The following is an 18,103-nucleotide window of genomic DNA, read 5'->3' on the forward strand; positions in this document are numbered from 1 at the left end:
AATATAAATTTCAATGACAAAAGAGACAGTAAAAACATCATAATTTAGCAGACCTCGTTTTAAAATGAGTTGAACTGAAATATGTTAATTTAGCCCAGGTAAAGTGCAGACATCAAGCCTAATTTGCCAAACAAGTTTACAATATTTAATTCTGTTCTCCAACTGTCCCCCTCTAATGCTTGGACATAAATCTTCAAGGATACCCAATTCAAACGTACTAAAACCTTTACACACCAGGGAGTGCTTATATAGCTCGTTATTAGTGTTCTCTTTTTTGATATCACCAAGGTGTTTGTATATCCAATTGCCTGGTACACAAATATAATGACATCAATTCACTGGTGAGAAATATTATTAAAAATAATTGATCTATCTTAAAGGTAGACGAAAAGATTTTTAACATTGTGGTTGAAGTCCTACAGTTCATTTATAAGGTGGACAAGAACATTAAGAGGATTTTAGAGAAGGATTGAAAGGAGATTGTGAAGGGACCCACCAAACCTGGGTAATACAGTTCTTGTAACTACATTTTTGACAAGAGGTCCATCATTTTATACAATTATTGTCGTATAAGAAACATATTTCAGAAGGGCAATTGCAAAACTAAAGGGTTAGTATATATAGCGATTTGCAAGCAATGTCAGTCAGTTTATGTAGGAAAAACTTAAATGAAATTAGCAAAAAGGATATACAAACAAATTATGATATCAAAAAGGAGAACTGAAAAGAAATTGGCAAAAAAGATATACAAACATCTTTATGATATCAAATAAGAGAACATCTGTTTTAAAAATGAGGGCTGCTAAATTATGATGTTTTCATTGTCTCTTTTGCCAGTGAAACATTGTATTAATTGTTTTACCTTGTCCTGTTATTTTTATAAGTATTTTTCACAAATATTTTTTAACATGTGCATTGCTTAAAGAGTTTTTATATATTTACAGAACTTTATTCTTGTTTTTTTTTTTTATTTGGTTTTGTAATCAACCCTGTGATCTTATAATTGTCTAATTATTTGATGAATTGATTAGTTTATTAAATGTGTTATGTATTTAAATCAAGGATTTGGATTGTAAAAATGTTTTGAGGAAGTCCTTAATAGTTGGGATAAAAGGGTTTAAATTCTTTAAGAATAAATGCTTGTTTTGACTGTGTTTGAGTTCGAGGTCAAATTAGTTCACCCTACTTTGTGTTTCATCTACTTGATGTCTAGGACTACTTGATGCTTATTGCTAGTTTTGGTTACATGGCATACACACCTATATCTGATGTTCCTAAAATATATCAATCACTAGTTTGAATCACAAATGAACTGTTCCAAGATAATATGCAGTAGAAAGTCTAGCTTTGCTAGATTTTTCTTTTTGTTTTTCAACCAATTGTTTTTTTTTTCTGTGTGACCTTTTTACTCATTGTTTTAGTTTGTTAGTTGGGATATTTTGCAGTCACCCTAAGATTTATGGATATCAGTTGGGTATGACAACCCTGTGTTTCCAAATGCTAGCCAAACATTCCACTTATGCTGTGCTGATGATACCATAATAAGTAGAAACATGCATGTCAACAGCTAGAGGGATTTGGCTTTATTGGCCTGAAGTTGTCCATAAATAGTCTTAAAAGAAAAAGTCATGGACATTCAGAACTGCCATTTAGCTGAAACACCTGATGTTCTTAAAGGGTAATTTGCATATATCTCATGTCAGCTCTAATACAAGAGGTTTAAGGAATCACACAGTGGAAAGTCTAGCTTTGCTGGATTTTTATTTTTGTTTTTTAACCAATTGTTTTTTTTCTGTGTGACCTATTTACTCATTGTCTTAGCATGTTAGTTGGGATATTATGCAGTCACCCTAACATTTATGGATATTTGTTGGGTATGACAACCCTGTGTTTCCAAATGGTTGTCAACCATTCCACTTATGCTATGCTGATGATGCCATAATAAGGCAGAAATATGTATGTCCATATCTAGTGGAGATTAGGCTTTAATGGCCTGAATTTGTCCATAAACAGACTTAAAAGAAAAAGTCATGGACATTCAGAATTGTCATTTAGCTGAAACACATGATGTCTGTAAAGGGTAATTTGCATATACTGTATCCCATGTCACCTCTAATACAAGAGGTTTAAGGAATCACACAGTGGAAATTATAGCTTTGCTAGATTTTTCTTTTTGTTTTTTAACCAACTGTTTTTTCTGTGTGACCTTTACTCATTGTTTTAGTTTGTTAGTTGGGATATTTTGCAGTCACCCTAACATTTGTGGAAATCAAATGGTTGCCAAACATTCCACTTATGCTGTGCTTATGACACCATAATAAGGCAGAAACATGCATGCCCACATCTAGTGGGGGTTTGGCTTTATTGGTCTGAATTTGTCCATAAATAGACTTAAAAGAATAAGTCATGGACATTCAGATTTGCCATTTAGCTGAAACACCTAATGTCCTTAAAGGGTAATTTGCATATATCCCATGTCACCTCTAATACAAGATGTTTAAGGAATCATACAGTGGAAAGTCTAGCTTAGCATTTACATAGATCTCATTATATAACTCCACTTGATTTTCATCTCATCTTGAATTCTTATATTATCAATATTTATCTCAAACTTGCAAGAATTATTTATAAGAGAGAGGTAACTTATGTTACTATCAGAGCTCCCCTTTTCTTCCACTACTTTGTGATACCTTCCCCCTTTAAGATAAGAGAGAATCCTTGCGGCCTTATTCTGTCATGCTACTGTACCATTCTTTTAACTATTTTTATAAACATTTCTGGCTGATTTTAATCTGTTTCATTTCCACTTCTTGCATTTAAGTAGACATTGTTCAAATCATTTTTTGTACGCACTTAGCAATACCAACATTGTCAGTTATACATTATAAATACCATGCCTGAATTTAATCAAATTCTTAGAGTATTTATAGTGATAAATGCGCAGCAGATGATTTCATAACAAGCTATATACAACTGAGGTTGCCCTAGTCGTAGTTGGGTATAGAAAGGAAAGGTCTGGGTTCCACAATATTCCATTAGAGGCTGCCATGACACCCATGGAAGGTAATGTGGTTTTTACCATGGAAAGTCCTTACTCTACAAGTAAAGATCAAAATGGGGGAGGGTGGGCACTTTTGCAGAACAATGGTATTACCTGAATCAGAACTTCTGTAAAGTCACAGTGAACACTTAACTGTGGAGGTCTGAAGCAAAAAAATCTGAGCTGAAAACACACATGGTTTAACCAATACACCCTACTGTACCAACATCTTTAACATGAAAGCTGCAAAGAAACCAGCCATTATAAAAGTTTAATGTTATCAGTGCTTATGAGGGAAATAAAATGCATTTTCTGATAGGACAGCATCATACCTCTCAACCTCTTAGGGCTAGAAATCTGGACAAAGCCTAAAATAACGGGGGGGGGGGGTAAAGGCCCAAAAATAGGGACAAATTTTAAATACTGCTCTTATAAACTTAGAAAGTAGGTAGAATAACAGGATGTGTGTTAGTATACATTTTCTGAAATATGTGAAGTGTGAAACTCAAATGTGTGTCATTATTTAGTAACTTCAATTCTCAGTGATTTGCCAGAAAACTGCAAATTTTATGAGGAAGAGTCCTAAAATATGAGTCAAAAATCTGGGAATTCTATGAAAATCTTGGCAGCTGAAAGGTATGGACAGCATTAAAATGAGATATTTCACTTCAATATGCATTGTCACATTATACACCACTATTCTGTTAATCTAAACACTACAGGCACATTCATTGTAGGAAGACAGCATTCCCCTATTTAGCAAACCTCATATTCCTGGTTTGAATTTAACCAGAGTAAAGATAATCCCAAAATACTATAGTTATGCATCATGGGTAGCCCTCAGGATATTTATGGACAGAATTAAAGTTAAATAAAATTAGCATTAATAAAAATACTGCAATATTTATTTTTGAGAATGACTTGATATTTGGAATTTTTACAATTATGGTCTCTAGTAAGACAGCTCCAGAATCAAACTCTCATGTTGACTGCAAACTGTAGGCTAACATACAAGTATGAACAAAGCAACCTGTTAAATGCTGTTCTAGATTACTGCAAACAGTCCCTATTTTCCGTCAAAGAGTTGTGAATATCTTTACTGTTGTGACTGTTTCTTTTATAAACAGATACCTTTCACGCTAGTTGGAAAATTCATTGTGATTAAGCTGCCATTTGTTTGTATCACTTTAGAAACTCACATAAAAATGAGCCTGGACAAAATTTATCTGGAATGGTTATTGCTGTCAGTTTTCATTGGATGTTTTTGTAGTTGATCAGGCAATTCATGACCTCTTGCTTGATATCCTTGGTAAGTGACCTACTTAATGCCATTTTCAAGTTCCCAGGGCACTATAAAATATTAATGTTTCATCATTCATATGGCAAATAAATAATATGATGGAATTCTCTTGTTTATATATCTTTGTGTTATACATTTTCTGAAATTCTGAAATACATACCTGACAAAACATTAAGCCATCTGTTTCCCTTTTCCCCTCAAGTAGCCAAAATAGCAGAAGGGACACTAACAGACTACAGTTCTTAGTATTTTACATAGGTGAAACAAAGAGACCATTTAAAATCAGGCTATTAGAACATACTAGGGATATAGTTAAAAGGAAAGCACAATAGCAGTACACTTTAATACATTTCATAATGGTAATACTGATGGTTTGAGGGGTACTATTTTGGAGCAAATTGATGTATATTGTGATGAAAGTGATTTACAAAAATAAATTGCTTTTTAAAGAATCGATATATATTTTAAAGTTTGGTACTTTGTCCCCTAAGGGGTTAAACAATGAAATTAATTGGAGATTTTTTGTTTAAAGTTTTAATAAACTTGATTAATTGTATTTGATTGTTTAATTGAAGAGTGTATATAGGCAGGTTATTCTTTGTGAATGTTATACTCCTTGAAGGCTTGTGGAGCCGAGACGTTAGAGTGTGTTTTTACAATAAATTTCCTGTGGATTACTAGCTGGTGGTTCAACTTTTGTGTTCCAATTATTGTGGTATTGCTACAGTTCTTAGTATGTAAGTACCACACTTAACACAAATGCTGATAACACCACTACCACACAGTACCACAATCAAACAGCACAACTCTGCAGTGTCCAGTAATTTATAAAATTCCATTTTCAAGAACTAAAGTTATGAGAATTATAACTGTGATCTTTAAATGTAGTTTCTGGTCATTATTGCAATCTGTTACACCTTTTTATTGTATTTAAAGCTAAGCAAAAATAAAACTCTAAATATGTAATACCACATAGAGCAAGCTGACCATTTTACAAGTAGTAAATATAAAAATAAAGACAGGACACAATCAGTAAGTGTTCTGGGATAAACTATCACACTCAAAGAAAGCCTGTTTTTGTTCTACTAATCAATCCATATTCTAGACTTTTATTATATATTCGTTAGAAAAAATTTGTCCCCTGAATATCTGCTTCTCCCCAGGTACTTAAAAGCAAAGGCATTTATTACAGAAATATCATTCACAAGTCAAGGGCATTGCAAAGTAGAAAACAAAACAAAAGAAGACATTGTTAACAATCTTCATTTTACACAATCCTGTAAAACGGGGAACAGACAGCCCTACTAATCAACAAGATCATAAGCAGAAAAGAAATCATAGCTTATTCCAAAGCATGCCTATCTTCTCCACATTCTGTATCTCTGGGATCAAATGCAATGAACTACAATATCTTTTTAATGAAAAAATACTTTAGGCAAAACCTGTAGATGCAAATACTTTACCTTCTGCATGGTGTGTGTGTCAGTATCAGTATAAAAGGTTTTGTAAACTTTAATTTTTATTTACAAAAATGATCCCCCCTGACTTGCACAATAAAAACTATAATGGTGCCTTTGTATTATACTAAAGCAATAAAGTATATGAATTCCCAAAAAATCTGTTCTGCTACAGTTTTCTAAACATACTCTTTGAAAGATGAATTGCATGAAAGATACACATACATGTAAATGCACACATGTATTACCAATTTATGTATACCTCCCTCTCTCTTTCTCTCTGATATATACACACTCACACACACACACACACACACACACACACACACACACACACACACATATATTTACACATATATACATTTTTTTGTAAAATAGATGCATGCATATCTAAGTTAATATAATGTCTAGCATTTCATTATAAACAAAGTAAAATGTGTTCTTTCCCATCAGGGAATTGAAAACATTGTCCATGATGTTCACAAAAATGATATTGTCTGAAATGACTTATTTCAGTGGTAAATGTGGGCTCAGATTTATTGTACAGTTCATCAACTTCTCAGCATGCTGTGTAATAAATGTTTCATTTACATTCCTAATTGCCAGTCCAGGGTTACTTCAACCTTTAACCTTATGCTCCACAGCATTATCACCATATGTCAACATAATTGTATTGAAAATCTAAATTGACAAACTTAGTAATTCCCTTATATGTTAATATTGTAATAATACATTATAAAATTATTTGAGAGTTAATATCATGAGGACAGTTTATGATGTAGTATATACTTAATTAAGAATCTATTTTCTCCAGATATTGCTTACAAAAATGAATGCACTCATTTTAATCCTAATTTTGCCTGGTTTGATGTCTATTTGTATGACTTTTAATTGTTAACAAAACAATTTATTTCTGGTTAGTTGACTTGCTCAGAATATTAGTTCATCTGGAATTTGCATCAGGCATTGGACAGAAAATACAGTGTGTTTATGAGTTACCTTAATGGCAAAATTATATAAGCATTCATGCATGGCACACATATTTGAGACTGTAATGAAATCATGACAAATCTTTCAAATACAGCAAATTCTTTGGATCTCAGAACTACAATACCCCCCTGCACCCCCCAAAAAAATTATATATTCAACTCCCAAGGTCACACTATAAGAGGGGAAGGAAAACACCTGGAAATAGCACTTAGTACCTGTACAATTCCCTGACAATGCTTTTCAATGGGAATGTAGGCATTGTCAGGGAACTGAGTTTCAGTGAGTTGAGGCTTAAGGAAAATGCATTTGTTGAGCAGTAGTGTTGTTAACTGCCTAGCATTTTAGATCAGCTAATGTCATTACTATGTCTCAGGCAATACTGATGTCATCTATTATACAGGTCTTATGACTAGTGAATTAAAGCCATGCATACTTAATTTAGAAGAGGTAAGTGAGAAAGGGCATGCATCTAAGACCTTTAGAATTCTTACACTGTACATAAAATACAGTAAATAAATTCTCAAGGGTAAAATCACTGTCAGATTAATTGTTTTCCACAGCTACACTTTTGCAGTTTTATCTGCAAAATTCTGTTACAGATTCTTATCATATTCATTTACACACACACACACACACACACACACACACACACACACACACACACACACACACACACACACACACATACACACATACACACACACACACACACACTTTTTTTTGTAAGCAGATATGAACACGTAGACAAAAGTTCCCATTTTGGGGGAGTGACTGTACCCCTGTGTTACTTGTTTAGAGTCTTAGAATATACAATCAGAAGTTCCAGGATTCAAACTCATACCTGCACCACAGAGAATGTTCATTGTTCTGCACCCCAAGCACTAGGCAGAATTGTCAGCCTCTTCCTCATTATATAGGCTATGATGGGAAAGATGCAGCAGTTTGGCTGGATAGAGAGCTACTGTACAGATAGGTAACTGAATGGTCTGGTGTGTGGAGTCAATCATGACTGGCAGTGCTAATTCAAGCAAAGACAAATGGAAAGGTTTTGTGGTACAAATTGTCCTTTTCTGCCAGAAAATGAATAATTTCTATCATAAAGTCAAAGAAATTCAGGAAAAGATTTAGCTTATCTGAGTGACACACTAGTCATCGCTCCTGACGCACAGCGTTTGGTTCTTCTGTTTCATTCTTGGTTGTGGTTATTTCTGTGCAGAGTCTGCATACTTTCTCTGTGTCCGTGAGGATTTCTTGGGTAATTCATTTTCATTCTACATCCCAAAAACATGTTAAAGGTAAACCAGAAATCTGTCAAACTGCCTGCTGGTGTGAGTATGAGAGCATATGCATGTGTGTACATGTGCGAGTGTGTTTGCATTTGTGTGGATGTGCGTGTTTGTGTATATGCATGCATGTACATGTGCTCATATGAGCGTGTGTATGTGTTTGCATCTACTGATACACTTCCATCCTATCTGCGATTAGTTTTCTGCCTGACACTCACTGCCTACGATGATAAACTCTGTCTCCCCCATAACCCTGGACTGGATAAAGCAGGAAAATCAGGCAAAAATGAATTTAGTTTAACTGCGGTTTTACAAACTGGAGGAATGATACTACATTTCATACAAAACTTAGTAAAAAGCCTTAACCAAACACAATAAATGTGTTGGTCATTTGTAAGTTAATATGGTAGCCATTCTCTAGCTGTGAATGACAAGCTAGATCTGTTGGCCATATTCCATACCTCAGTGCCTGCCACATAGTGTACCTGTATATAATTCTCTGCTGCTCTGCAGTGACATTCAGTTAGGTCATCAAAACTTCCTGTCCAGGAATACTGCCTCTCTGGGCAAAGCTCCAGTGTGGAGTAAATGACATAGCTGTATTCGGGCCAAAAGCTGAAGTCTGAATGTCACATGCTTTCCTTTATAGAAAATAAAAATCACAATATCGCATAAAACACATTCTCAGAAGTCAGAAAAGCTGACTTCACTAACTATTTACATAACACACTAGATATTGCTATTAAAATATGGGCTGTTTAGAATCTGAACAAATTTATAAAGGCTGAAGCGAAGGTAGCCTTCCTGTGTATATTACATTGTGTTAGGTACCCTTTTATTAGCCATATTATATTAAGTACTGCAGAGAAGATTTATTGTGTTTGTTTGACCAAGAACTATTTTCACTCCATGTTAATTAAAGGCAGAATATATTATGTAACCATGCCATTTATCCAAGCCCATAAAGACGGCTAGTGTCTGCACACATTTACCATGCTGAACGAAATGCTAGGCAAACTCCCTCAATATTCACACTTAGCATTGTCTTGGAACACTTGCTGCAGTACTCAGGAAAAACATGTCTGAAAACAACATGCTGCGGGTGATTTATCACTGCTGTTTCCCCATTACTTTTCTCCAAATGAAATAATAATGTGATGTGTTAACATAAAAGTTTGACTCCACAGAAACAGCTGGAAATGGACAACCACAATATGCATAAATCTAACTCCTACCATCAGATGCTCACTGTTTGATAGATTTCCTCAAGTACCTCATATTTATGGCTTCTCTTAAGCAAAATACTGACATTAGAACTCAGCTGGTACCGACCATAAGAAGTTTTAAAATATTCATTTCTCAGTGGTAAACCACACAGCATATTATGGTGTGACATTAGCTAAAATGCGAAGCAGGTTCTATGCAACCAATAGGTAGCCTTGTTATGTAGAACTATATTTTGTACATTAACTTCATTACGTCCCCAGTGTTTTGATTCTTCATTCACTGAGCTTTGCTGTAGGAGCTGTTAAAAGAGTATACACTGAGCAACAGTATTACAACAGGCTTCCTCCCCCTGCGGTTAATAAACACGACCTCTGGCAAACTTTGTATAACATAATATTTAGACACCATATGATGCAGTTTTTAGCTATTCTTTTTTCTGTTGCTTTTTTATTATTGTTTATTAAACATATTTGTACTGCAAAACAATTAAGGAAAAACTTCAGTAGAAAAACAAAAACCTACTACAATCATCTTAAATACATAATGGAAGAGATAATATAAAATCAAGTTAATAATAATAATGATAAAGAAAAAAGCATACAAGAAATCTAATATCAGTCCATCATTTCATTAGCATTGCTATCCAAAGTGTTACTTATTTTATAATATAGTCTAACTTTTATCCATTTTTGAGATATTTTAACATTACTTTCTCTCAACTCCTGTGCACACAACTAGGATAACTTCTTACATTATTAGTTCCAAGCAGAGTTCTCTTGCAAACAAAGTTACACTTTCAAGTTTCAGCAAACAAACTCCTGACCCACCTACACAACAGCAACATAATAGTTTTCTCTCTGGTGGTCCAACTTTTCTACTAATCTCCCACCCACCCAACAATAACATCAAGCAAAATTCCCACTTCCTAGGTACATTCTTTTCCAAAACAGATTCCCATTCTATAACATGTTTCCAATACTGCTGGATAGCTTTTGGCGAGGTATATAGTACTATAAAATCCTTGTCACGCTGTTGTTATAGTAAGTGCTTCCCAGTGACTTTCTCAAACAGACTGGGACAACTTAAATCCCCAAAACAACCCTCTGAGAGCTTTCTATCCATCATATCATGTTATCATGACAGCCAAGTTACTGAAATCTAACTTTGATACCTTTCACAAATGACATAACAGATGACAAAACTCCCTGTTTATAAGAACAGCCATTTAAATGCATGTTGCTTCTCCTTGCCTTGGAATTATAATGACAGAAGTTGCAGGTAAGAAGCACCAATGACTTGCTCTAGGGAATGCTGAAAAGTAGCAACAGTAACATTCCCTACTTTTTCCCACATAGAGACAAAGACATTTTTGATACATGGCTAAATACACAATCTGTGCTGTATTACAATTGGCATAGCATTCAAATTTATAAACATATTTTGCAAGTGGATGTACAAACTTAGTTTCAGTAATAATGTCAACACAGCAACTACAACTTGTACAAGGATAAGTGCCTTATCTATGTGACTCATTTCTAATCCTTCCTACATGCAAATCTTTATAGCATAAACTCTGCTTTAAATTCCTTTCATTTTTATAGGCAAAATAAGGAAATTCACCAATAACATGCTTCAGTTCTGGCATAGACAATAAAATGTTCCAGATTCTAAGTATTATGCCTTCCACTTTCTTAGACTGAGTATTAAAGTTCATTATATATCTAAATTTTTTAACACTTCTCCCATTATCAATCCTTACATAGGTCCTACTACCAAAATAGGGGGTCAGGTTAGTCTGTCTTTCATTCCTAACTTCATCATAACCTCTATCAATAAATTCAATCATCATTAATTTCATCTGATTTGAAAAAGTACATTCTGTTGTATTTAATCTACTGACTCTACTCAGCTGACTCTTCACAATCCCCCTAAAAACATGAAGGGCATGCATACTACGCCGATGCGTGTATCTGTTTGCATGTACCTCCTTTCTATGAACACTCGTATATAAACCATTTCCATCTCTCTTTAAATTAATATCTAAATAAATAATTAATTGATTTGAGCAGGATAGCTTAAATTTCAAAAAACTAGTGGTGTTGTCCAAATATGCAATAAATGTTTTCAATTCATTAACATTCCCTTTCCAAATAAGGAAGCAGTCATCGACAAAGCATTTATAAAACAATAAATTAGAATTAACAAATCCTCCATCCTTGTATATATATATATATATATATATATATATATATATATATATATATAGTTCTTCACACTGATTTAAAACAAGGTTGGCATAAGTATTGGCCATGGGCGTACCCATGGCCACTCCTGATATCTGCAAATATGGTTTATTCTCAAATAGAAATATATTATTTGTAAGTACATCAGTAATTGCACATATATTTTCTATTAATCTAGCATGCATCTCAGTATTAAAGTTCAAAAACTGTCTTATTACTTCCAAACCATAGTCATTCGGTATCATGGTAAACAAAGAGTTTATGTCAAGGGTTACTAAGAAGAAATCAGTTCCATCATGTTGGTTAAACCATACATACAGTTTTTCCAAAAAGTCTCCTGAGTCTTTGATATAACTCTTACATATGTGCAAATATCCACTCAACACTTCCTGTAAATACATAGATAACGGTTCAATAGGCCTCGGGGGGGGGGGGGGATTCATAGACTTATGTATTTTAGGCAAGCTGTACATTATGGGCAAGACCGGGCAAGGTACAGTGAAATAATTAAACTGTTCCAAAGTTATGTTATTATGCAACTGTAACGCATATACCATCATATTCACATTAGAAATGCATTTCCTTACAGTTTCAAAGTCTATCAATTTAAAAGCTTCATCAGTATCCAAAAAAGATTTCATTAAATGCATGTAATATAATCTATCGAACAGCACAATAGCACCCCCCTTGTCAGCTTGCTTAATAACCAACTCTCGGTTATTCTCTAGCCTTTTTAAGGCCTTGTTTTCTTCTTTACTTAGATTATAATATTTGTATACATTTTTATTCAAAAGGGCTTTGCGAATATCACATTCACACAGTTCCTGAAACGCTGTTAAAACAGGATTATTATGTGGAATAAACGTACTACTTCTCTTACATTTTGGATGATTGTTACATACTTGAGAATCTTTAAAAATAACTTTCAAACTCAGTTTACGAACAATCATAAGTCTGTCAAGGCATCCACAATATCCCCATCCCTACTAGGTATAAATTGCAAGCCTTTATAAAATACTATAACATCCAGCTCTGTCAATGTATAGCTAGATAAGTTCACAATGTTAGAAGTATTCATTTCTGACGTACCATTTTGTTTTTCATTAGCGGACTGTCGTTCTTCCGCGTCACAGTCTCAGGTCTCTGTCTCGATCTCCCCCTGGTCCCTGACCTGTTTCTTGTATTTATTTTGGCAGGCAAAGTTATTTGGGGCATTTTGAACTGTTTTAAAAAAGACTGGGCATTCTGTCTAGAATTATCGGTTGGTTTATTGCTCTCTCCTTCTCCTACTACTACCATTATAATAGTTTCTGGTTGTGCAGCCTCTGAGCCCTGATTGGCCGAACCTCGATTCTACCGCCTCACTAGTTCCTTGGTTGCAGTCTCGTTGTTTGTTGCCATAGGAACAGAAGTTTCTTCATTAGATGTTTCTCCTTCAGGCGAAATCTATCCAACCTGTCCAAACAACCCTTCTTTAATTTCGAGTCATCTATATTGCCAGTCTTTCTGTGGGAAAAAGTACTAGAAGGCTAAAAGATATAATTGAGCACAGATCTGACATCAGAAGGAATGTACCTACTAATGCACTGGCTAAGCATATCACTGAGAAAGGCAATGACCATAGTTTTAAATTCAGGGTGATTAAGGTAGTACATAGGAGTATAAGAGGGGGTGATGTTAACAATATGCTTGAGAACATAAAATATGCTTGGATTACAGGGCTACAAGCAGATGTATATCCTGACATTAATAATGCGATAAGCAGCAAACCAGTTTTATGTAAGAAACAACAAAAGTTGCATTAGTTATATTAGTTGATGCATTTGTATTGTGTAAATCATGTTTTAATTATTTCTAGAATTGTGTTTTTTTAGTTTATTTATATAATATGTTTTTATTGGATGGGCTGTGTCACATGTTTTACTGTTGCTACTATTTATTTGAATGGATAATTGATTTTTGTTATGTTAGCACTGAAGAAGGGGAAACCTAAAAGCTTTGTTGTTGCTGAAATAAAGTGGAGAGAATTTAACTGAGCGCTTCTGCTATCCTTTTTTCTTTGTTCTTACTCCATAATAACACATTGCGACCTTAAAAAACAATGTGATAGTTTACCCTCTGTTTCAATCACAGACAACGTCTGATGCCATGGAGTGTTTTCGATGGCATCAGACTCCACAGCCTCTGGGAGGGATGATCTCAAAAGGACTAAGCAGAATCATGCACTTCAAACCAAACTGACAGGTTATTGTTCTTTTCGTCTCTCACTGTTTTGCTTGTCTTTCCACTTTAATTGTACACATGTTGTATTTTCTTACTTAGGTCATGAGTGAAAAGAGGACCTAGAAGGCCAGTTAACTTGCATAAAATAAATAAAATAAACAGAAAATAGTGGAACCCCATAAACCTCTGAGTTTTCTATAAACAGACTATGCCTGATATTGCTGCAGAAGTAGTATGACTGGTTAACTTCTATCCTGTTAAGGGGCATGCTTCTTTTCCAAATCAGAGGCTGATGCAGATGCTGAACACCTGCAATCACATGCCTAATGAACCATATGGGTTACAGTCAGGTGATAAATCTCTTCAACAAACTCTTACTGCATAGTCTTTACGTGAAACAAGGCATGGAATTTACAATTAATGTTAAAGGGTCAGACTGGTGAAACACACAACATGAGTGTGTGAAAAGAGAATAAACTTTTTTGCTTGACGATTGTGCCTTCCTTTTGTGGTTCCATTACATTTCATTTGGACTTGCAGTGGTTGTTTGGTGAAACACACTTGTCTGCAAACATAACCTTCAAAAGGAAGAGGTCACATTCTGTCATGGGCTGTATCAATAATTTGGCAGTTTCCATCATGTGGACTTTCTGGTATTACCAAAAGCAAATCTGTTAACTCATCAGGCAAGGGCTGGCTGTGACTGAGGACACATTAGTTAATGGAGTGCGTGTATGCGTGTGTGTGTGTGTGTGTGTGTGTGTGTGTGTGTGTGTGTGTGTGTGTGTGTGTGTGTGCGTGTGTGTGTGTGTGTGTGTTTTATCTGTATGCCTAGGGGAGGTGTGTGTTTGTCTGTGTGTCTCTATCTAGAGGAAGAATATATTTAATAGAAAGACCACTGCATATATAAGCATTCATTAGAGTAGCCCAGTCATACTGAAATTATACATTAAATTAGAGAGGACACATTTTTGCATACATATAGTCTCATAGGTAAGTACTAGGCTAGCTGCTTTTGCCGGCCATTTTAAGCCTAACCAATTTCCTTTTTTGTGCTTGAGATAACCTTTCTCATTTGGGTATAGATTGGCCTTACTCATCCCATGGTTGATATTTATGTATTATTCCTAATGAAACTAACTGGGATCATACCATAGTTGAGGAGACCCATGCATCGGATAAAGCATTTAGGAGTTGCCTCTATCCATTAGGAGTACAGATGGCAGTTCTGGGGTAAAGTTTCTGTTTCCTATCCATAAATCTAAGTCATTTTTGAAAATGGACAGGGATGAACTTTGTTTATGTGGTATCCTCTGCAAAATATATCTGTCCCTCTAAACTGTTCTTTTGATGTTGCAGAAGAGGTTTATATCCCTAGACTGAGTACTTCTGGTGCCATTTGACTTGCTGGTGTGCTCTAAATCCATCAGTATTGAGTTGGAGGATGCTTTGTATGTCCAACACAGGTCAACTGTTAGAAGTCTGTATGATGCTAAGTATAGTGGCAGGGATTTGAGTCAGTCCATGTAGGGCATGTTGGTCAGGCCTTGTATCCTTTTACTAAGGTATCTCTGTGAGCATTCCAGTTGTTGAATGTATCTGTACATTTTCCTGCCAAAGAGGGCATTATATTCAATGTCTGGCCTAATGACTGCTGAGTAAAGGGGGTCAATGACTTTCCTAGATCTAGACACAATCCCTTTGTTTATAAGCTGTGCAATGTAGAAGGACTTTCTTACAGTAATAGACATATGTTGGCTAAATATTGGTCATATGCATAACGAACACCCCAAAGAGTTAATCGTGTGGTTGGGGACTTGGGAATGCTTGCAACAACTGGAGCACCCATAAAAGTTCCTCACAAAAATAATATATGAAATAACAAACATATGTGTCCCACCTCAAAGCCTTCTCCTTATACTCAGTCTCCTGTAGACTGCTGAGAGGAGATCTATGCCTGGCCTATAAAGCATCCTCTAATCCAGCCCTGATGGACTGGTTGCACAGCCGCAAATCAAACAGCATCAGAAACACTTGACTAAGGGAACTAAACCTCATATGCAACACAAACAGGAGGAACGGGTCTGTGTCTCATAGACTAACACTTCTCTGAAACAGGCTTCCCATCCCTGTGTTAAGCAGAGTTCTCCTTTCGCTTATTCATTCAAACTCTGCTCAGTAGATGGGGTACTGTAAATTTACAAGTGGTCTGCCACCTAAATCCCCATTAGAAAGAAGAAACATGAAAATGCCTGCCCAAGCTACATCCTCCCCCATAAAATTAATAGTATTTTAACCTGCCCAATACATTTAGGAAGCATGTCTAGACTTAAAAAGACCCTTTAGGGTCATTACCTTAGTATTCACCTATAAACCCATGAATTAGAATAATTACAAGTTCTAGTTTTCATATGCATCCACATATACAAAAGCCACCAATATATAGGTTCATAGGTAGATACTAGTCTATCAGCCCAAGGGCCTACATAAGCCTAGCCAGCAAGGTTCCATGGCTTACGCCACCCAAGAAAGTTATTTTCCTGTGCCACTGTCGAGCAGAGACACCGAAGTAATCCCTGGGGTGTATTTCCTATTACCCATCCACTCATCAAGATTTTTCTTGAAGAGTGCTAATAAAAAACTTTGCTTGACACAGATGGATAGCTTGTTCCAGAGTATAGGAAGTCTCTGGGACAGGAATCTATCCCTCCAGCATGTCCTGTTTATTGTGGTGACAAGGTTTAGGTCCCTAGAGCATGTAGCTCGGAGGGATTGGGATTTCTTTAGGTGTAGCATGTCCAACAGCTCTGGGTTTGACATAGCTTTATATGTTAAGCAGAGATCACCTCAGAGGTTTTCCTAATTATAGTCATGTGTAAGTCTCACTATAATGTTATCTTGCTTTAATGAGGAGTCAAAAATTAGATACTCCCCCTACAGTCTAGCCAGAAACTTTTCCATAACTATTCACATAATTTCTTTACTTACCTGTCAGGATCTTTAGACTTTGATCATTCCTAGTTAGCTACATTTTTTACCTGTTCCAACTAAGGCATGAGCTGTGCTCATGCATAGGACAGCCAGCCACCTACTTGGCTAATATTTTAATAGTATAGGTACATTAGTGGAAAGTGCTAATTTAGTAAACCAATGAGAAAAAACATTTATTATGATTTTCCTATCCTTATTGTCAGTTTTAGCAGATCACTGAAAGCTACAATGTTAAATTGAAAAAAGATGTTCTACAGTGGATATATGGTAACATTTATCTGGAGCGTATGCTCTCACACACACACACACACACACACACACACACACACACACACACACACACACACACACACTCTCTCTCTCACATAAACACACAATATATTAAATAAGCCATTGTATGGAAAAATGTATGCCAACCATGTTTCCTTGCAAATTATAATACCACATGTAATATCTGAAAATAATATAATTGACATATCAACTATTCTTGCTGATAAATTGGCATAATATAACATCTGAGAGACTATATCAAAAAATTATCATTGTTTAGAATATGGCCTTTGTTTACAAATAGCATGTGGTTTCCTTTCAATATAATAAGTCAGAGAAGTGAAAAACAGATGTTGGGCCAGATTCAATAACAGCTACACTAAGTGTATATGATTTGTATTCAAGAACATCCCTACTACATTTTCTTGCATGTTCTAGTCACTCAGAAAGATTACACTAAGTGTGCTTGTAGTTTACACTTTGTGGTAACCTTTATGAATCTACCTCAGTATTTAAAGCTGCAAGAAAATCAGTAGGAAAAGTAAAATTAGGAGGAAAAAGGTGTGAGTTATGCTTTTGTTGTCTGTTCACTCAGAACAGTGCAAACTTACATGGAAGTGTTCATCCCTTAATGAGATAGTCCAAAGGAACCAGCTACTACCATATTGCAGAAACTGGTCTTGTAAAAAAATGCTCTGCACAGTTGTCTTAACACAAAGAATACTTCCTGTACAGAAAGTTTTGTAATTTTTATTCTCAAGATAATGTTTATATATTTTATAGTTAGAGGGGACAGTACCCAACCTCATTCATCTAATCTCAAGAAGTTGACCATACAAGGATGTAACTCACTTTAAATTCATCTAGCTTAAATTTACATAAATTATAAAAGCTCAAATGAACTTGAAACATAAAATTCTTTGTTTATATTTAAATTGCCATATGCAACTTAAATGCACTACAAATATCAAGTCTTTCTATTTTGCTTCTTATCTACCTGACCATATGGAGGATTGGCTTCTATTTTGAGTTACAGGGCATACAGTACATTTTTAACTGTCTGAATCTAGATGACA

The 18,103-nt window shown here is 35.2% G+C and overlaps 1 protein-coding gene across 1 annotated transcript in view; it reads right to left on the reverse strand.

Annotated features, from left to right (window-relative positions):
- Positions 1-18,103, reverse strand: part of LOC122792743 (protein prune homolog 2-like) — a 1,725,151-nt gene that overhangs the window by 559,069 nt on the left and 1,147,979 nt on the right. The gene's annotated exons all lie outside the window — the stretch shown is intronic.

Source organism: Protopterus annectens, chromosome 2.part0 (assembly GCF_019279795.1).
Source record: "Protopterus annectens isolate FY-2018-M chromosome 2.part0, PAN1.0, whole genome shotgun sequence".
In the NCBI taxonomy this organism is placed as follows: Eukaryota; Metazoa; Chordata; order Ceratodontiformes; family Protopteridae; genus Protopterus; species Protopterus annectens.